The following is a 16,906-nucleotide window of genomic DNA, read 5'->3' as shown; positions in this document are numbered from 1 at the left end:
TTGCATTAAATTACTTAATTATAACTTCATCAGGAAGAATTTTGTGGACTAATTCAGCCAAAATAGGTCAGTCATTTCCAAGAAAGGACTAATAGAAAGCATAAGAATATTTAAAAAGGAAATGGAGGTGTTCTAGTATCCTACCACTATGGACCAAGGAAATTTCATTAACTTTGTGATATTCTGTTTGTCGGAGCTATGAAAATCTTAAAATGATGCACATAAATTGATCAAGTTCTAAGTTTGAAATAACTTTCGTATGTGCATGAGCAGCAACAACACAGAACGGAGCATTTTTCAGATTTGCGTGTCTCTAACTATTGGCAAAAATGAACATCAGCTGTCTCTTAGGTATGACCTGCTTGCCTCTGCTCCACACATACAAAGCCACTTCACATCTAAACATACACACCGAAAGTTGCTTCAACTTGAGGGTCTGTGCATGTATGCTTAGAAGATAAGGCTTTTTTATCTATTCAAAGATACTTTTCTTCCAGCCACAAATCTTTGTCTCCAAATCAGATTTCTTATTGCCTTCTCATTAACTAGAAACGTATATATGAAAGAGGATCCTATGTGTTTAGCCTCCTTCTTCTCCCTTCATTCCTGTCTCACTGTTATCTTATCCACTAAACTGGAAGAACATGTGTTGACACAAATATTTGCACTGAGGGTTTCTGAAAAGGAACAGAACTGATTTCCTTTCAAGGGATTTCTCTGGAAACTTTTTCAGCTACTGTGCAGAGATCATAGGTCTCTGGGAAGGCAGAAAAGAAATTTCACACTATTTAATTATTTCTTTCCTACAGTATTATTCATCAGTCAGTTTTTGGTTGTCTCTTAAATTTCGTAGTAACCAGATGATATCACAGAGTGCTAAGTGTCCGTATTTTATTTGACTTATGAAATGGCTTGAAACTCACTTCCTGAGTTTTGGCATTTTGAAAGGAGATAAAACGTTCTTTTATGACTAGGTGTGGCCTGAAGTGAACAGTTCAGGTCTGCATATAAAAATTTTTGTGTATAACTGAGACACAGAGAAAACTTAAGCTGCTGGATATTTAGCCAGAATTGATTAATCTGACTGCATTTGTTGTGAACCCTACCATGAAACAGGATAAGCAATATAATCCTAGGCACAGACATTTAAATCTGCTGAGAAAATGTTGTATTGCTCTTGCTCTATGTGATTTTACAGATCCTGGCACGATGAATCCAAATGCTATAAAATAGAACAAACAATGATAACAGAAATTGTTATCATCATTGTCATACAGATTACCGCTGCTGAAAATTTACCCCGTGCAATTGACTATGGACTAAAAACTTGGGGTCTGTTTTGTTAAGGTGCTTACGTTTCCGCAGATAGTAACTCCTTTAATATTTCAAAAAACACTGAGGTTCTTAATTCCCATGGATTTTTGCTTTTTATGGTCTGGTCCCCAGTCCAAGAAAAACAGGGAATTTTTCTTTCATGCAACCTTCTACATTTAGTTACGAAAGGCAGCTGAGACTGCTTCAGCTACTAGAGACAAAAGGCAGAGGCATGAGGCATGGAAGTCCCTTTTTACAGAGAGTCTGAGTTTCTTTCTGATATTACAGCATCTACAAAGTTTGTTATTAAATTGCATGGCTGATTCATCAGCAGGAAAACACTGCTTGCTGAGAGAACAGCTCAGAAAGATCAGTTCTGTCCATCCCATTCCACTTTCCCACTGACTCTGTCCCAAGTGGGGTTATCTCAAAGCTCGCTGCCAAGCTGCAAGGATGTTCTTGAAAATGTTTCACATTTAATCCAAAGAGTTCCCTTTTCATCCATTATCGTGGATGATGTTTTCAGCTAGTTTTGAATGATGAAAGCCATGTTAAATTCAAAGGAATGCTTTTCTTAAATGGTTATCTTGAATCTATTCTACTGTGTCTGGAATTGCTAAGAATGGTGGATAAAACTGGTATACAGGCTCACAGGAATCAGATGCATTTTTAAAGATATATCCATTAACATATTCTGACATTTCTGTTTCCCAGAGGTTTTCATAACAGCTTTCAGATCCCTTGAATTATTTTCCTCTGTCAACATGAAGAAGATATTTTGTGCTCCTTCAGTAAAAAAACTACAGGCACATCTGTGCAATCAATCTCTGCCTTAAGTTTATTGCATATACAAAATTCAAAGTCATTAAAGGTCAGATTCTGGTTTTCAGCCCGAAACAAATTTGGGCTCAGTATTATATCTAGTGGGCACTAACCTTGGTGATACATCAAATTTGGAAAGTGAATAAATAATCCTAAAATTATTGTGAAGGAAAAAATACAGAGACTTATAAGAGCTTTTATAAGAAGGGTTAAATTGAATTCAGTTTGCCTATATAACTGAGAAAGTGATGTGTTATTGTTCATTTTCATCTCTATGCCTTGTAGAAAACTGTCACTTTTGTGTTTTGTACAAATCTTCAAGCTGTGCTTATTGCCTATTCCCCAATACCGTCTAAGCAGAACGAGTATTTTCAATTACCACGGAATCAAACTTCTAAATAGAAGAAAAGTTATTAAACTTTTTCAATGTGTTCTACTGTCCCAAAGAAAAGCAACAAAGACCATACTTTGCATCTTAAAAACATATTGTCCCAAAATATTCTGATCAGGCATGTGAAGAGTTACTGGCTTGCTTTCTGCCTATATTGTCCAAAGGTTCACTGTTGTTGGAACTTTAATGCTAATTTACTGTATTCCCATTATAACGGACAAGACAGAGTAAATGACAAACCATAGTGGATCTGGTACTGGGGTTTAAGACCCAACAAGATTAGCACTTTTAACCTACTTGGTTATCTCACACAGTTACTCATTCACTTCCCCTCTCTAGCTTTACGTTACCCAACCCTCAAAAGTTGTATCAGTCCCTGCTCTGCCAGCTGCTCCCAGTTACCGACCCTGGGCATCACCAGCTAGGGTCCTGGGGCATCCCCTGGCATTCATCTTCATGAATCTACCTGATCTCCAGGATCTGCACCCACTTCTGAGATCTTTCCTCCAACCTGTCTTTCCAAGACTGCTTCTTCTTTTGGGAATTCTTCTTTTGGTACCAACTCCTCTTTCCAGAAGAAAAAGTCCTCAGTTTTCCCAATCTAAGCAGCCTATGTGAAGAAGCACAATGCATAATTAGGCTCCTAATTGGTTCTGCCTCACGACTCAGTATTAATTGGAGGAAATGGGATGTGCCACTTCTGTTTAGCCCAGGCACTTTCAAAATTTACAACCAGCCCATACCAGTTACATCTAGCAAGAAGCAGGCTTCAGACTGAGAGTTCAAAAGCTCAATTTTGGACATTCACATACACCCAATTCTCTACTACCTGTTAGCATTCACAGCTTGAACTATATTTTCACTGACAACAGCCATTTATGTACAGTCTGATAGTCTCTGAAATAAGATTGTCAAACTGTAAAGTCATTCTATATTACTGTAGAAAAGGGAGGAAATGCCCTCTGCACAGTTTAGGATGACTTCTAACCTTCCTTAAGGACTCTACTAACATTTTCCTACAGAAGCAATCATATATGCTTCGATCATGGGAAGTGCAGTGTGAGGTATATTTTTGAAGGTGCTTTTAATTAGGTTTTGCTTTCTACTTAAACTTGAATATATTGATAAGGAAAAGCAGAAGGCAGGATTGATAGAAGCTGTGAGAAAGAATAAATTCAATGATTCAAACTACAAGTTTTGTAATGGGTACAGTTTCTTAAATCTTCACGTTAAATATAGTGTAAAAGGAGTGCAGTTCAGAATTGTCCTGCACATGTGCATATGTGTATAAAAAACAGAGTTGGCTAGAATCTCTGGCAATTAACATGTTATGATTTGACTTCCATTTAAATGGTTAGCTCTTTCCCAAAATGATCACTTTATGTATAAAAATCTTAACTCTGTTTTTAAAACTTTTTGTTTGTTTGTTTATGGGTTTAGCCAATCCCTAGCACTGACTTTTACCTCCTGACAGGTAACACAAACTAAAAATATCTCTATGGTGTTCCCACAAATCTTCCTGTTTTTCTTCATGCTTGTCCCATTCTCATCAAGCTTTTCAATCTCTTGAATATTCTACTTGCTCCTCAGCCCTTCTAATATACCTTTTTTAGTCTTTACTTCCATCCGTCTTATACACCTTCACATCCTCTCAGCTAAGCCACATTTTTCTCATTCCTGAAATCAATTTTCTGACATGTCTGCCTGCTCCTATCTGTATCCATCCTTCATTTCTGTTCACTACCACCACCACCCTTTACTATTGTTATGTGTTGCTATTACTAAAGGAATTCAAATTTGAGAACAGCTTGTAATGACATAAATCGACGTAATTTTTTATTTGGCTGATGAGTTAGTATCATCACTGCCTTTTCCATTACAATAATGAGAGAAAAAACCCACAACACACAGGTCAGTAGGTAATTAGAAGAAGAAATTAGACAGAAAAAGGAGGTGAAAAAATCCTAAAAAATTACCAAATCATATTCTTGTCTCATATGCTTTTTCTCTTCAGGAGATTGAATGTATCAGTAAAAGACTTAACAGAAAATTCAAGGGAATTGAGAAAAGCAATATTTCAGCTGTATCTCTTCCCCCAGTGCTTGGGAAAAAAGAGCCAAGGTTCATTTACCTAAGTGAAGGCACAGTGTTGATCTTTGCCGCTTGGTGTGTAGTAGATTGCTTCTTGTGTTGTGTTCTTAGGTGCTCAGGACAGGATTTGGATGATGTATGAGTCAGTCTCCAATGTATCTGAACTGCCTGTCGTATAGTTAGCCAGGGCTGTCCTGTGCTCCATCTCTGCTTATGTTGGAGATTCCAGGCAATTTTGCCAATTTGGAGTCCACTCAATATCTTGGGAATCATGAATGCTCCAGTTACAGCTCCCACAGAGCATGGCATAGGGGTTTTTTTTAACAGCTCTCATTGTGTAGCAAATCCTCAGTGGCTTCCTTTAAGTGGCTGACAGACCCCTTAGTGCTGTTAATAGGGATTTAATATGAACCATTCCTGGACCACAAATTGTAATGATTGGAGAGAGAAGGGGAGATCACATGGAAAGGAGGTGGATGTCACAGCTCACAGTTACTAATTCAGGAAGAATGCAAAACACCCAGATTCTAAACAAATAACTTGAAAGCAGGTTTCATCGTTATTCAGTTTATAATTAGGGCAAAGGACAGGGTATTCTGAGAGCCCTTCACCCATGGCAAAGAGCTCAGGGGAGTGTCAAGACCTACTGAAGATCTAATGCCAGTGTCTCACTTAACTTTACAATCTACCGCAGTAAGAAGGAAAGATTCAGCACTGCCTCTGGGGCTTTACTAAATCTGAAGTCTGTGTCACTTTTAGAGCAAGAACTTTTTTTTTCTCCAACCTATAATGACAATGCAGTGGCAGCCACCATCAGTTACTGAAGCGGTGTTCAGGCCTCTTTGTTACTTCCACTGATTTTGGTTGCAGAAAGAGAGGCAACAGCTGGGGCGAAGTAAATCTGAAAACTGCAGCATTGGCAAAGAAGCAACTGCCGTACAAAACATCTTTGCGCATTGCCTTGCAGAGTGCTGACACAGGCCAGGTTGACAAGTTCTTCACCAGCTTTGCATCTCAAGAGGGAAAAAGGAATAACCCACCAAACAACAGCAGAAGGGCAAATTTTCTTTGCCCTTTTGGCAGGAATGAAGACAATAAAGACTGTGAGTTTGATGTAGTACTTCCCAACAGTGTCAAAACGTCTCCATTATCAAATCTGGATAATCCAAGACACCCAGCTACCACAGCTGTCTATACTTTAGCATACTGAAGAGTTAAGTGTTTATTATAGTCTGAGTCAGACTGTTATCATCCTCACTAATAGTGTCTTTTCTACACTGAAAAACAAAGCAAGCATATCTATTTGTTTCTTTTTTCCACCATATTAAAAATAGCAGTATTTTGAAAAAAGAAGGAAAAGGGTAATAGAGAGTTCGACATGAGGACAATGATGCAGTGTGGTATTTCAGGACTGAGGGTTAACCACCACCAACGGGGTCAACACTGCCTCTGGCAGGTGTGACTCACAGCAACATTCCCTCAGGAACCATAGGTGCCATGCCAGTTGATTTTGGCAGTTCATTCCTCTGGGATTTTCAGGTGATGGGAAGAGTGTGTAAATTCCTATTGAGTTATTTAGTGGTGTAAATCTGTCTCCTATTCTCCCATGTTAGGAATGATGCTATTTCCTAAAACGTGGCTGCAAGATAGCTTTCGTTTCTCCACGTCATTCTTATTTTAGTCAGGTCTGAATTTTGCTTGGGCAGTTGGTTTGAGCATGGATATATGTTCATTTTCTAAAGGAGGTTGGTCCCATTTCTTTAAACAAACTATTATTCTGAATAATACCTACTAGTAGTTATATGTTAGCCTTTGCTATCAAATCTTGTACTAATGGTGAATTTCTGAAGCCTCAAAATTAAATAGGAATGAGAAATTTATCTGATTAAATTAAAACAGCTTGAATAAAGAATGTTATTTAAGCAAAAGACAGCAAAGATCTTTTTTTGGCAGGGAAAAGAAGCATTTCTGAAAAGGTTTGTTTAACTGATGTCACAAGGTTGTTAATAGATGATTAGTAAATGGGTTTAGGACAGTTTTATACTAACATTGCCTAGAAAAAAGATGAAAAAAAATGCATAGTAGGATGAACCTTAATATACCATTTAGCTTCATTGCTGTATGCATAAAAAGACAAGACAGATGAAAGGTTGATGAAATGAATTTTTTTCCCATCAAAATACAAGCCGTTTTGTCATTTTCATCTCCATTTGTTACGTTTCATGTTCGCAGAGAGAAAACGAAGAGCCAAGAGGTTACACTTGGTATTGCAGCCATATTTAATTGCTTTTTAAGACCTCTAGAATGCCCTTACCAATTATCCTACTCCTTCAAAATTGCCTCATCATCATTCTTTTGCTACTTTACTACAGCACAAATTTCCTTTCTGCCTCTCTGGCATTGTCCTTTCACAGGCTTTTGCATTATTGCCCTCTTCTTTGTTGATCCCCCATGCTTGAAACTCATGGCACTTTATAGGTTCAGTTACTGCAGGGCTGGATCAGGTCCCTGCAGACCTGTGTACCAACTATCTCTTTTATATTATCTAGTTCACCAATCTCCCTCAAATCAGTCCTTAAAGTATTCATCCCCCCCGCCCCCTTGCAAAGCTCTTCAAATTTAACCATGGTATAGATTCCAAAATTTCCTCACCACCTTGGGTATGTGCTATCAGTCAGTTTTTAATGTGCTTGAGCTGTTTTGCTTGTGTCTGAACTTCATTGTAAAGTTCTTAGGGTAAGCTCTGTGTCCTCTTACTTGTTTGTACAATGCTAAGAACACATTCACCACTCAGTCAATAATACAGTACAGAATAAAATACTATCTATTTTATCACCACAGCTCTAAGCTTGAACTTCAGGGTAGGGGAGGATGTAAAAAGACAATTTGCTGTTTGGGAAATTGCTGAATTTACAGCCTGAGGGTGGAAGAAATCCTGTTTTCCCAGGACAAGTGCTCCTTTTTCCTCCTTGTATCTCAATTATACACAGTATTTTTCTGTGTAATGTATTTGGACTTACCCTCCAGTCTCCCGTAGATGTTGAGGCAACTACCATTCATATTCTTTCAAACTTATTTCTACTCACATTAAAACATAATTTGGCCCATTAGCTTCAGAGCTGTACTGACGCATTACAATTAACCCTCAAACTGGATGAATTAACTTTATGTTTTATTATAACCTTACACTCAAACTCCATTTACTCAGCTTCATTATTTTCCCATCTCTGTTTCTTGAGAAGCTAGAAAACCTCCCATCAAGATTATTAAGGACAATTTTATGTTAATGAAAAGATTTGTCCTCTACACAGCTTCAAACCAAAATGACCCGTCATGTTGCTGGGCTGTTCACTCCTCCATTCTAACCTTGCACCAGAGGTGCCAGTGTTAATACGGTAACAATACCCCGTTGGAACAGATTTTCTTCAAAGAAGTTTTGACTTTAAGAGCAGATGCTTCACCACAGAGATTTCCTGTATGAAGTTTTAGGAACCAGATTATTTCTTTTTTTACACAGGCATAACCCAGACATGTTACTCTGAAATCATTTACTCCAAAGTTAAATGATGTTCTACAGAACTGAAACTCACCCTCATAGAATGAATGCCTGCCAGGTTCCTGGAAGAGAGCATGATAGACCAGCACCTGGTGTAAATCAGGGAGGAGAAGAGCAGATGACTGTTCAGTGCAAGAGTGCCAGCTCCAGACTGAAGACAGAAAGGCAGCCCAGCCCTGGAGTCCTCAGTACAGGAAAGACATGGACCTGTTGGAGTGGGTCCAGAGGAGGGCCATAAAAATGATCAGAGGGATGGAACACCTCTCTTATGAGGAAAGGCTGAAAGAGCTGGGGTTGTTCAGCCTGGAGAAGAGAAGGCTGTGGGGAGACCTTATTGCAGCCTTTCAATACTTAAAGGGGGCTTATAAGAAAGATGGGGACAGACTTTTTAGTAGGGCCTGTTGCGATAGAACAATGGTTTTAAACTAAAAGAGGGTAGATTCAGACTAGATATAAGGAAGAAACTTTTTACGATGAGGGTGATGAAACACTGGAACAGGTTGCCCAGAGAGGTGGTGGATGCTCCATCCCTGGAAACTTTCAAGGTCAGGCTGGATGGGGCTCTGAGCAACCTGATCTAGTTGTAGATGTCCCTGCTCATTGCAGGGGGGGTTGGACTAGATGACCTTTAAAGGTCCCTTCCAACCCAAACTATTCTATGATTCTATGATTCTATGATTCTACATCTTTCATACTTGTACTTCATCCATTTAAGACTTAGTTTCCCTAAGATCAGGCATAGACTACATAACGAAATCCAACTCAACCAAAAGGAGTTTCATATTGTACCATCTTACTTTTGGCTTCTGAATTACAGTCTGCTCACTAAACATGAATACACTCAGACTGATCCAGCACCTGTTAGTCTCAGCTGGTAGAATCATTCCAGTCATGTAATTCTCCTTAATTCTTCCTCTTTAATTTTCAATATTTCTTGCAGATGCTGATTCTCCCTTTTTTACTTCCCTATTAATTTTTCCTAAGAATCCTAATTTATTAGCAGAAATAATTAAATCCATCATGTAGTGCTGTAGAAAGCCTTTGAGTTAATTTTGTTAGGCAAACATCCTCTCTTGTGTATTTCCCATAGCTATCTGACTTGTTGAACCTTCTTCCTGTATCGTTCTGAGATCCTAAGCTCTGTATTTCTGATTGCAGGTTCTCTGACATACAAGAGTGGCTGAGAGTGAAAAAAATGTGGCTAAGAGTTAAAAAGAGTGCTGCAAAGCCAAAGGGTCCAGATGAAGAGGGGCTTATGGGCATGGAACCAGACATGGGTGTAATTGAGGTTTACAATCCAAAAATCACAGTCCCAAACGCACCTGAGAATAGGACTAGAGACTTACCAAGGGATTGTCGTCGGAATCAAATTACAGAGGCTGCCCCTACCTTGAACATCCCATAGTTTGCTTGTTAGGTCAGTTTCCTGAAAGCAGATCATCATTAATACCTCTTTCTTTGGACTTGAAAGCTTGCATTTTGAATTCTGCTCCAAAGACATGGGAACCAAAATGCTCCAGATACTTAAATGTTTATATCCTGTACTTGATGTATTGCCAAATCCTTGTGTGAATATAATTATTAAAAAAGAAACCTTCAGCTGTCCTATGCACATATGAAAATTTCTTGACTGAAAGAAAAATAGAACTTTTACAAAATTTTTTTCTGTTTAACCTTAGACAGCATCAACCTGTACATGAAAATCAGCATCTTCACTGTGAGCTCAATGACACTCCAGTCCTTATAACTATATTTTTCAAATAACCTTTCAAATCCAGAATAGAGAAATTCATGTATCACTATGGGACACATACCTGTAATGGGAGGGCAAATTTTGCATATATGTGATTACATTTCAAAGGGATAACCTAATGAGAAATTGAACATTTAGGATTTCATATGTGAAATACCTAGGATTACACAATGGTGGAGTACAATGCATGGTAACAATTTCCTTCTTTAAAGAAATGATTGGTTGCACAAATATTTAATATGGTTTATTAAATTTTGTAAAGGTATCCCCTGTCCTCTGGAACCAAATTGAGCTGACAGTTTCAAAATCTAAACATCCGCATATGTGTCCCTTGACCAGAGAATATTTCTACACTTAGAAGGATTGCTTTACTTTATCCTGATCCAGAAACAATATCCTGCTTTTGCTATTGTTGCATAGCCATTCTTTAGGAAATATTAATAATACACAAAACGTACAAATGAATTCATCATGAATTAATGTGCACCCTTGTCCAAAAGATGCACCTATGCGACGACTGGATTCTGCACGTTATCTCGGACTGTTACAGACTACTTTAATTATTGCAGATACTGCCCCACTATCCATTATGAAAAAATTCTTCTCATCTGTCATGAGGAGCCTGTTCCCCTGCGTGAAAAATTCTGGAATTTTGAACTGTTAAAAATGAAAATTGACATAATCATAAGTTGTTACTGAATTGGTAAACCTTAATGGTGACACCATTCCTTTTGTTGTTTGCAAACAGGTGAGAGGTGAATGAAAGGTAGCAGTCTGAAACTTAAAGAACAGAGAAACTAAGTGGGAAGTTGTAGCTTCTGTTCTTTACACTGCTAACGAGACTTACTATATGACATTGAGAGAGGCACTTAGCTTCTCCATTTCCAAATCTGCAAATTAGATTAGTATTTGCCTACCTCATTCATTTGTCAGATGGCAAAGTCAATGATGCATGTGAACTGTTTAGTAATTTTTAGAGGAAAAGCTTTGTACACAAGTGTACAGCATAGTCTGATATGGAGCCATAGACTTGCAGATAACCTTTTTATCAGAGATTTGATTTTGCTAGTTAATTTGATTACAGTAATTTGTATAAAATACCAAGACTACACTTGCTTCGCCGTTTATGAATTTCTATCTGCAATGGATGATGTTCAGGTGTTCGTTCACATATATGTATCAGTGACTTCAGACGATAGTGCCATATAAGATTTTGTTTGTTCTTCATGGACGTTAGTTGGCTTTGTTCCTTCCTTTCAATCTTTTCTCAGATGCTAAGGTCAAGAAATAACTCTTTTGCTGCCCTCTGTGTGCCCCATCAAAATATTTCTTGCCCCATCCTGCTTGTACAACCCAGAACTAGTAAAAAATTTTTTATAAGAAACCTAGAGGCCATACATTTCTACTGTTCTGTTGACAGACAGCTGATTCCCTTATGTATAGGCATATATATACCTTAACACAGGTAGCAGAGATAGGTACATAACAGTTCAGATAAAACAATAATGAAACCTCTAGGTCAGAGGAAACAAGAAGATGGCGTAGGGTTATTTCTGCTCCTCTGAATACATAATTTAGAGGTCTGATAGATCCACAAGTGCTCTAATGATCAGATAGCAGCTAACATAAATTTCCCTTTTCATTTCCACCTTTCCCTGTGTCTTTTTTGAATGCTGACCAATAATTTTTTCCTGAAGATACTGTTATCCCACTTTATTCTGTTTAAGTTTCCTCTTCAATTCCACCTAGATGTGGGAGATTAGGAAAGATAAGAAGAAATGTTTGTCATATTTATAGAGCAATACCAACGCTTGGAAGCTTTGGCTTCCTATCACCTTGAAATGAGGCTTGCTTGGTCTTGAAATTACATTTCTTATGGTATGACATGACGTCAGACTAGGGTTTAATTACAAGGTATGCATTTGTTACTCATTAAAGTTAGGATGAATATTTCCAAAGAAGAGTGAGGAATATTGAAGACCTATTTTCAAGTCTCTAACCCCTTTGATTGCTTTCTGTATACAAAAATGACAAAAAAAGATATATGTTTCCATATATTTCCTTGAAACCCGAGGAAATCTTCTTGAAGACCATTTATCTGTATGATGAACATAGCTAATTAACCACATCTGAAAGAGTTATTATTTTACTAGGCATCATTGTACGCTATTCACCCTTTTTATCATCTGTTAAGGAGAAGTGCTGTCAGCATGGTTCATCTCATACCCATTCTATTCATAAGTGATAGAGGCTTGAACTCTGTAAATCATTAGTTCAGCTCATAAAAATGAGAGGCTGATAATAGGCAGGCACACAGCAAACATCACTGCATAAACTTATTGTCATATTCCTTGTCAAAGTTGTTCAGTGAAACACATTCATGGCAACTCAGTACATCTGCTTTATTTAAGCCTAAATATGTGCAGCCTTTCAGCTCCTGAAGTTCAGTCACAGGATTGTGTTCTTTCCCTTTTTCTATGTATTCTCTGTCACTACATCATCACTAACATCAGAACTCATGGATTTTGTATAGTACATTTCCAATACTAAGTGAGTGCTAGTTGTCCTGTAAACCATAGGGTGTACTAAGCATTCACTGACCTTATCACAGATTATTTTTACTGCTGCAGTGGAAGAAACACCACCACTTTCCCCTCCTGTTTAGACTTCCTTCTAGCTAAATCTGTAATCTTTTCAGCATTGCCTTTGTTTGGAACCAGGTGGACTAAAGAGAGATTTAAATCATGTCTCAGTGTTAAAGAAAAAGATATTTGTTCTCCAAATGAAATCCTTTTTCCACTGTTCCTTTTCCACTGGGAGACTCTCCTCATAACATACTAAAATTGAAATAAAAAGGAAAAAATTGGGAGTTGATTACCTCTGATTTTTTGTCATGTCATAGACCATTCTGTTAACTCTGAGAAAAAAAAAGAAAAAAAAGAAAAAAAAAAAAGATTAGCTTTAATCATACTGACAGTCAACAGCTACATTTTCTAATGCTTTAATCTCTACTGGTTCATTCCTTCATTAAGTATAGCATTAAGGAACATTACCTGTACTGTAATAGTGACATCATTCATATAGGAGAAATATAAGGGAATATACGAGAAAGGGAAAGATCTCAGTAAAAACTTTCATAAGGTTTCAGAAAGGGGGAGGTTGCTGAAGACTTCATCATATTACAAGTTAAAAATCTGTACATGCATGACAAACCACGGATCAAGCCAGGCACTATAATTAGACATTTTGCAACTTTCTAGTTGCAAGTTCCAGGGAAGTGACAAAAGTCAAACATTAAACTCCAGCATATTAATTAGCCCATTTTCCCAAAAACACATTCTGAAAGACAGTCACCCAATTACCATATTTTAAGGTAATAATAAAAAAATTAATACAGACTTGTAAACAGTGTTCTTATTTGCATTTTTCATTATGAATTTAATTCTGCAAAGTAAATTATATATTTATATATTAGTATACCACACTTGAATTCACCATATTCATTTGTTTGTTTATTAATAATTTGCTACTTAAATATATAAATAAATCAAGAGGAAATAAACATATCCAGTTATTTAATCAGATTGAGTACTGAACTTCCAGAAAAGTCTATAGGAAGTTTGGACTTATATGAACAGTATAATGAGAGGCTAAAAAAATGGTTAAGAAAATTATTGCTCCTTAATTTATTATATTTCATTTGGGTGTCTGTAAAAATGTAAAGGTTTAAAACAAAATAAGACTTTTGTTTCAGATCTAGGTGGCTTTAGCTAATAGAAGGTCTCCATTCTGTTACCCTGTTTTTAGTGGCAAGGTAAGGCGAGACAAGGGAGATCTTAAAAAAAAAATTTCTTGCTAAGAAGAAAACCAACTTGATTTCTACCAATGAAATATCCCATTTGACGCATGGCACATTTCTCTTGGAAACTGAGAGAAAAGGCAAGAAAATTAATTATCTAGATTCAAAAAAATGTTGAAAGAGAAGAAAGAGATGAAGTTATTTCTCCTTTATGCAATAACCCATTTCTTAGTATACGCATCTTCAGTAGGAGTAATTTGTTTCAGAAGATGTGAATGCATATTTTTCATTTCCCCAAAAAAATTGCAGTTTGGTAATTCAAAGGTGGGATTTCCTCCAACTCCCCCTGCCTCCTCCTTTTCCATCCTGTTGACATCATTGTTCTATTTTATGTAAAATATTTACATAGTCATTAAAATTAAAAAGTAGTTTATTTGTCCTACTGGTTCAAGTGTTCATCTGGAAGATTAAACACATGGATTACTGTCTTCCACTCAACCAGACAGACTCAGAAAAGGTTGATGGTTGAGGTACTGTCTGGGTAGGTGGAAGGCTTATGTATTTATGTACTTACTGTCTGGGAAGGAAAATAAATGTGTTTCTCTGCCAAGCAACTTAACCGAGGTATGGGATAAAAGAGGAATGTCTTTATTTCTCTTACTGAATTTAAGACTTCCCCTCTTGACTCCAATCAGAAAGGTGGATAATTTCACCAGTACTGTTTTGTAGACTCAAAAATCTAAGACATTGCAGATTTTAAAAAACTTTTTTTGAATGCTTATGTAGACTCTGTTGCTGATTTATGTCATGTGACCACTGAAAGGTGATCTATTGTGTGAATATATTAATTTAATTTACAACAGATCACCAAGAAAGAAATCAGCAGGATGGCTAAGGAAAATGTACCTCTTTACAGACACTTGAGAGTTGTAAAAAAACAATGTCAGCTCAGAGAAAAAGTGCAAAAACATAAGAATTGACTTGTTATGTGATGCTTTCGGTTACAGATTTTCTATGATTCACCAAAAACTGCTGCATAAAAATGCAATTGGCTATGTTGGGTAAGGGTGAGTGATATACAAGATACAGTAGCCCAAGGCCTGACTGTTGGTCTATTTACTGAAACATTTTGCAGCATGATAGACAAAGCTGAACTAACTGTGATTTAGCAAGCTCAGAGTAACCACAACAGCAAAACTTGGTGATATGAGTTAAGGATGTGCTATAAAAGCCTGCCAGAGACACTGGGTATCAGTATGGGCAAAACATTATGCCACTGCTGTCTGCACTAGTGAGGGGAAAACTAGCACAAATATGTTTACTGGAATGAGAAATTCCACCATGGGATGATGAAACATATAAGGCTTAATATCTACAACTTGGGATAAGGGGAATGAGAGGTGCTTTTAGGAAATTGAAAGGAAGATGGAACTAGGCCATAACCATAGCACTTTGCAGCACAAACAGGTTTCTGTCCTTGAGGGGGTATGATCACAGTAGAGCTGATATAGCCACCTCTAAAACTATCTGACATGGATCCTGCCAAAAAAAGCGGTATTTGAGAGAAGAGAATATGGAAAGAAAATCGTGCTGGACTCTGGTTGTCCCTGCCTGCCACCACAGTCCATCATGCTTTCCAGGCAGCTGTGAGAGAAGGTATCCTTGATACCCTTCTGATTTATGCCAGCAGACAAAAAAGCTGCCTGCAAATGCATGACCAGAGGAATGCAGAATAACCTTTTTTCCAGCCCTGGCCCTGCTGGCTGTCTAGCAGGACTGGCCAGATACATGGGCAAGGGTTCAGTGCAGAAGGCTCCCTGCCACATGGCCTAAAGAAGAAAAGATAATACAGCTAGCAAATCTGCACCAAGGAAGTATTGGCCCTTGAAACCAAGATAAATTTCTTTAGGAGACAGTTGGTTAAAAGTTTCTGTAGACAGTGTAAAGAAATTATGCTCTGTACAGTTATCAGTTGTCAGGGGCTAGTTGCAGAGCTTTATTATTAGGCTTAGGTATTAGGTATTTTCTTTCCACAGGTATCAGCTTAGATAAACACAACAATGTTTGAAAGTGTCTTTCTGCTTGAGAGGCAATTCTTTTAGAAACAGGTAGATGGAGGGGTGACACAGGTGTCTTATACCTTCATAAGCTTACATTTAGTGCTAACATTATACTGAGAGCGCAGATACTAAAAGTATTCCAGCTCTTGACTCCCAGTTGTTGAAACAGAAATAGGAGACAGATACCAGTATTTGAACTTAAAGCATATCCAAACAAATTCAATTCTATTATTTGAGTAATTTTCCTTCAGAATTTTTTAACTATTAATATCACATCACTAAACACAAGTAAATTTCACAAATGACTAATAACACGAAGGAGCAGAATAGCATGAAGTGAAATGGTGTTTAATGACAAATCTATTATCATTCTGGGACCTATCTCACCAATTGTTATTAATATTTCACCACCTCTATTTAGCAATGAAAGAGCAGAAAATGGATTAGAGCTCCTGTCCAAAATAAAGTTAAGCTGATTTAAAAAAAAAAACAGAAAACAAAAACTAAGAAAACCCAATATTCATTCCCACAGAAGAACTACCAAAGGCATATTTCAAATTCTCAAACACAGGTGGAAAATACACTGCATGTTTTCAGTTTTGGTAATATGAAAATCCCACAGAAATAGATTGATTATTTCAATATGAAACCATATCTTCAGGCTTCCTTCTTATCTACTCTTCTGCAGCAGCTACCACAGCATCCTATGAGAAGAGAAACACTGTGATTTTCTTTTTCTAAATTCATCAATTTTAATGTTTGCTCTTATTATTATGTCTATTAGACCTTTCTGTCAATGCTCAAAGTTGGCTTTCACACTCTCGTTCACAATGCTCTGAGTGAAAGCTCCGTGCTGTTCAAAATCTTTTTAGATGTACTGCCATCGGCTTCAACACCGAGCTTCAGTATTCCAAGGAGATGTCCTGGTAGACAACTATATCTCTAATACCACATCACAGTTTTTTATGGTTCTTGACATTTTTTGCTCCAGAGAGGATTCAGATTGGATTAATGGAGTCACTGAAAGTGAAGGCTGGAAGACACTGCCAGGGGTTATGGAAGAAGGACCACATTGTCCATATTAAGCCAGCAGCAGTTTTTTACCCAAGAACCTCTGCCA

This window comes from Platalea leucorodia (genome assembly GCF_965183815.1).
Source record: "Platalea leucorodia genome assembly, chromosome: 6".
NCBI classification, from domain to species: Eukaryota; Metazoa; Chordata; class Aves; order Pelecaniformes; family Threskiornithidae; genus Platalea; species Platalea leucorodia.
This window is presented reverse-complemented; position numbering follows the sequence as displayed.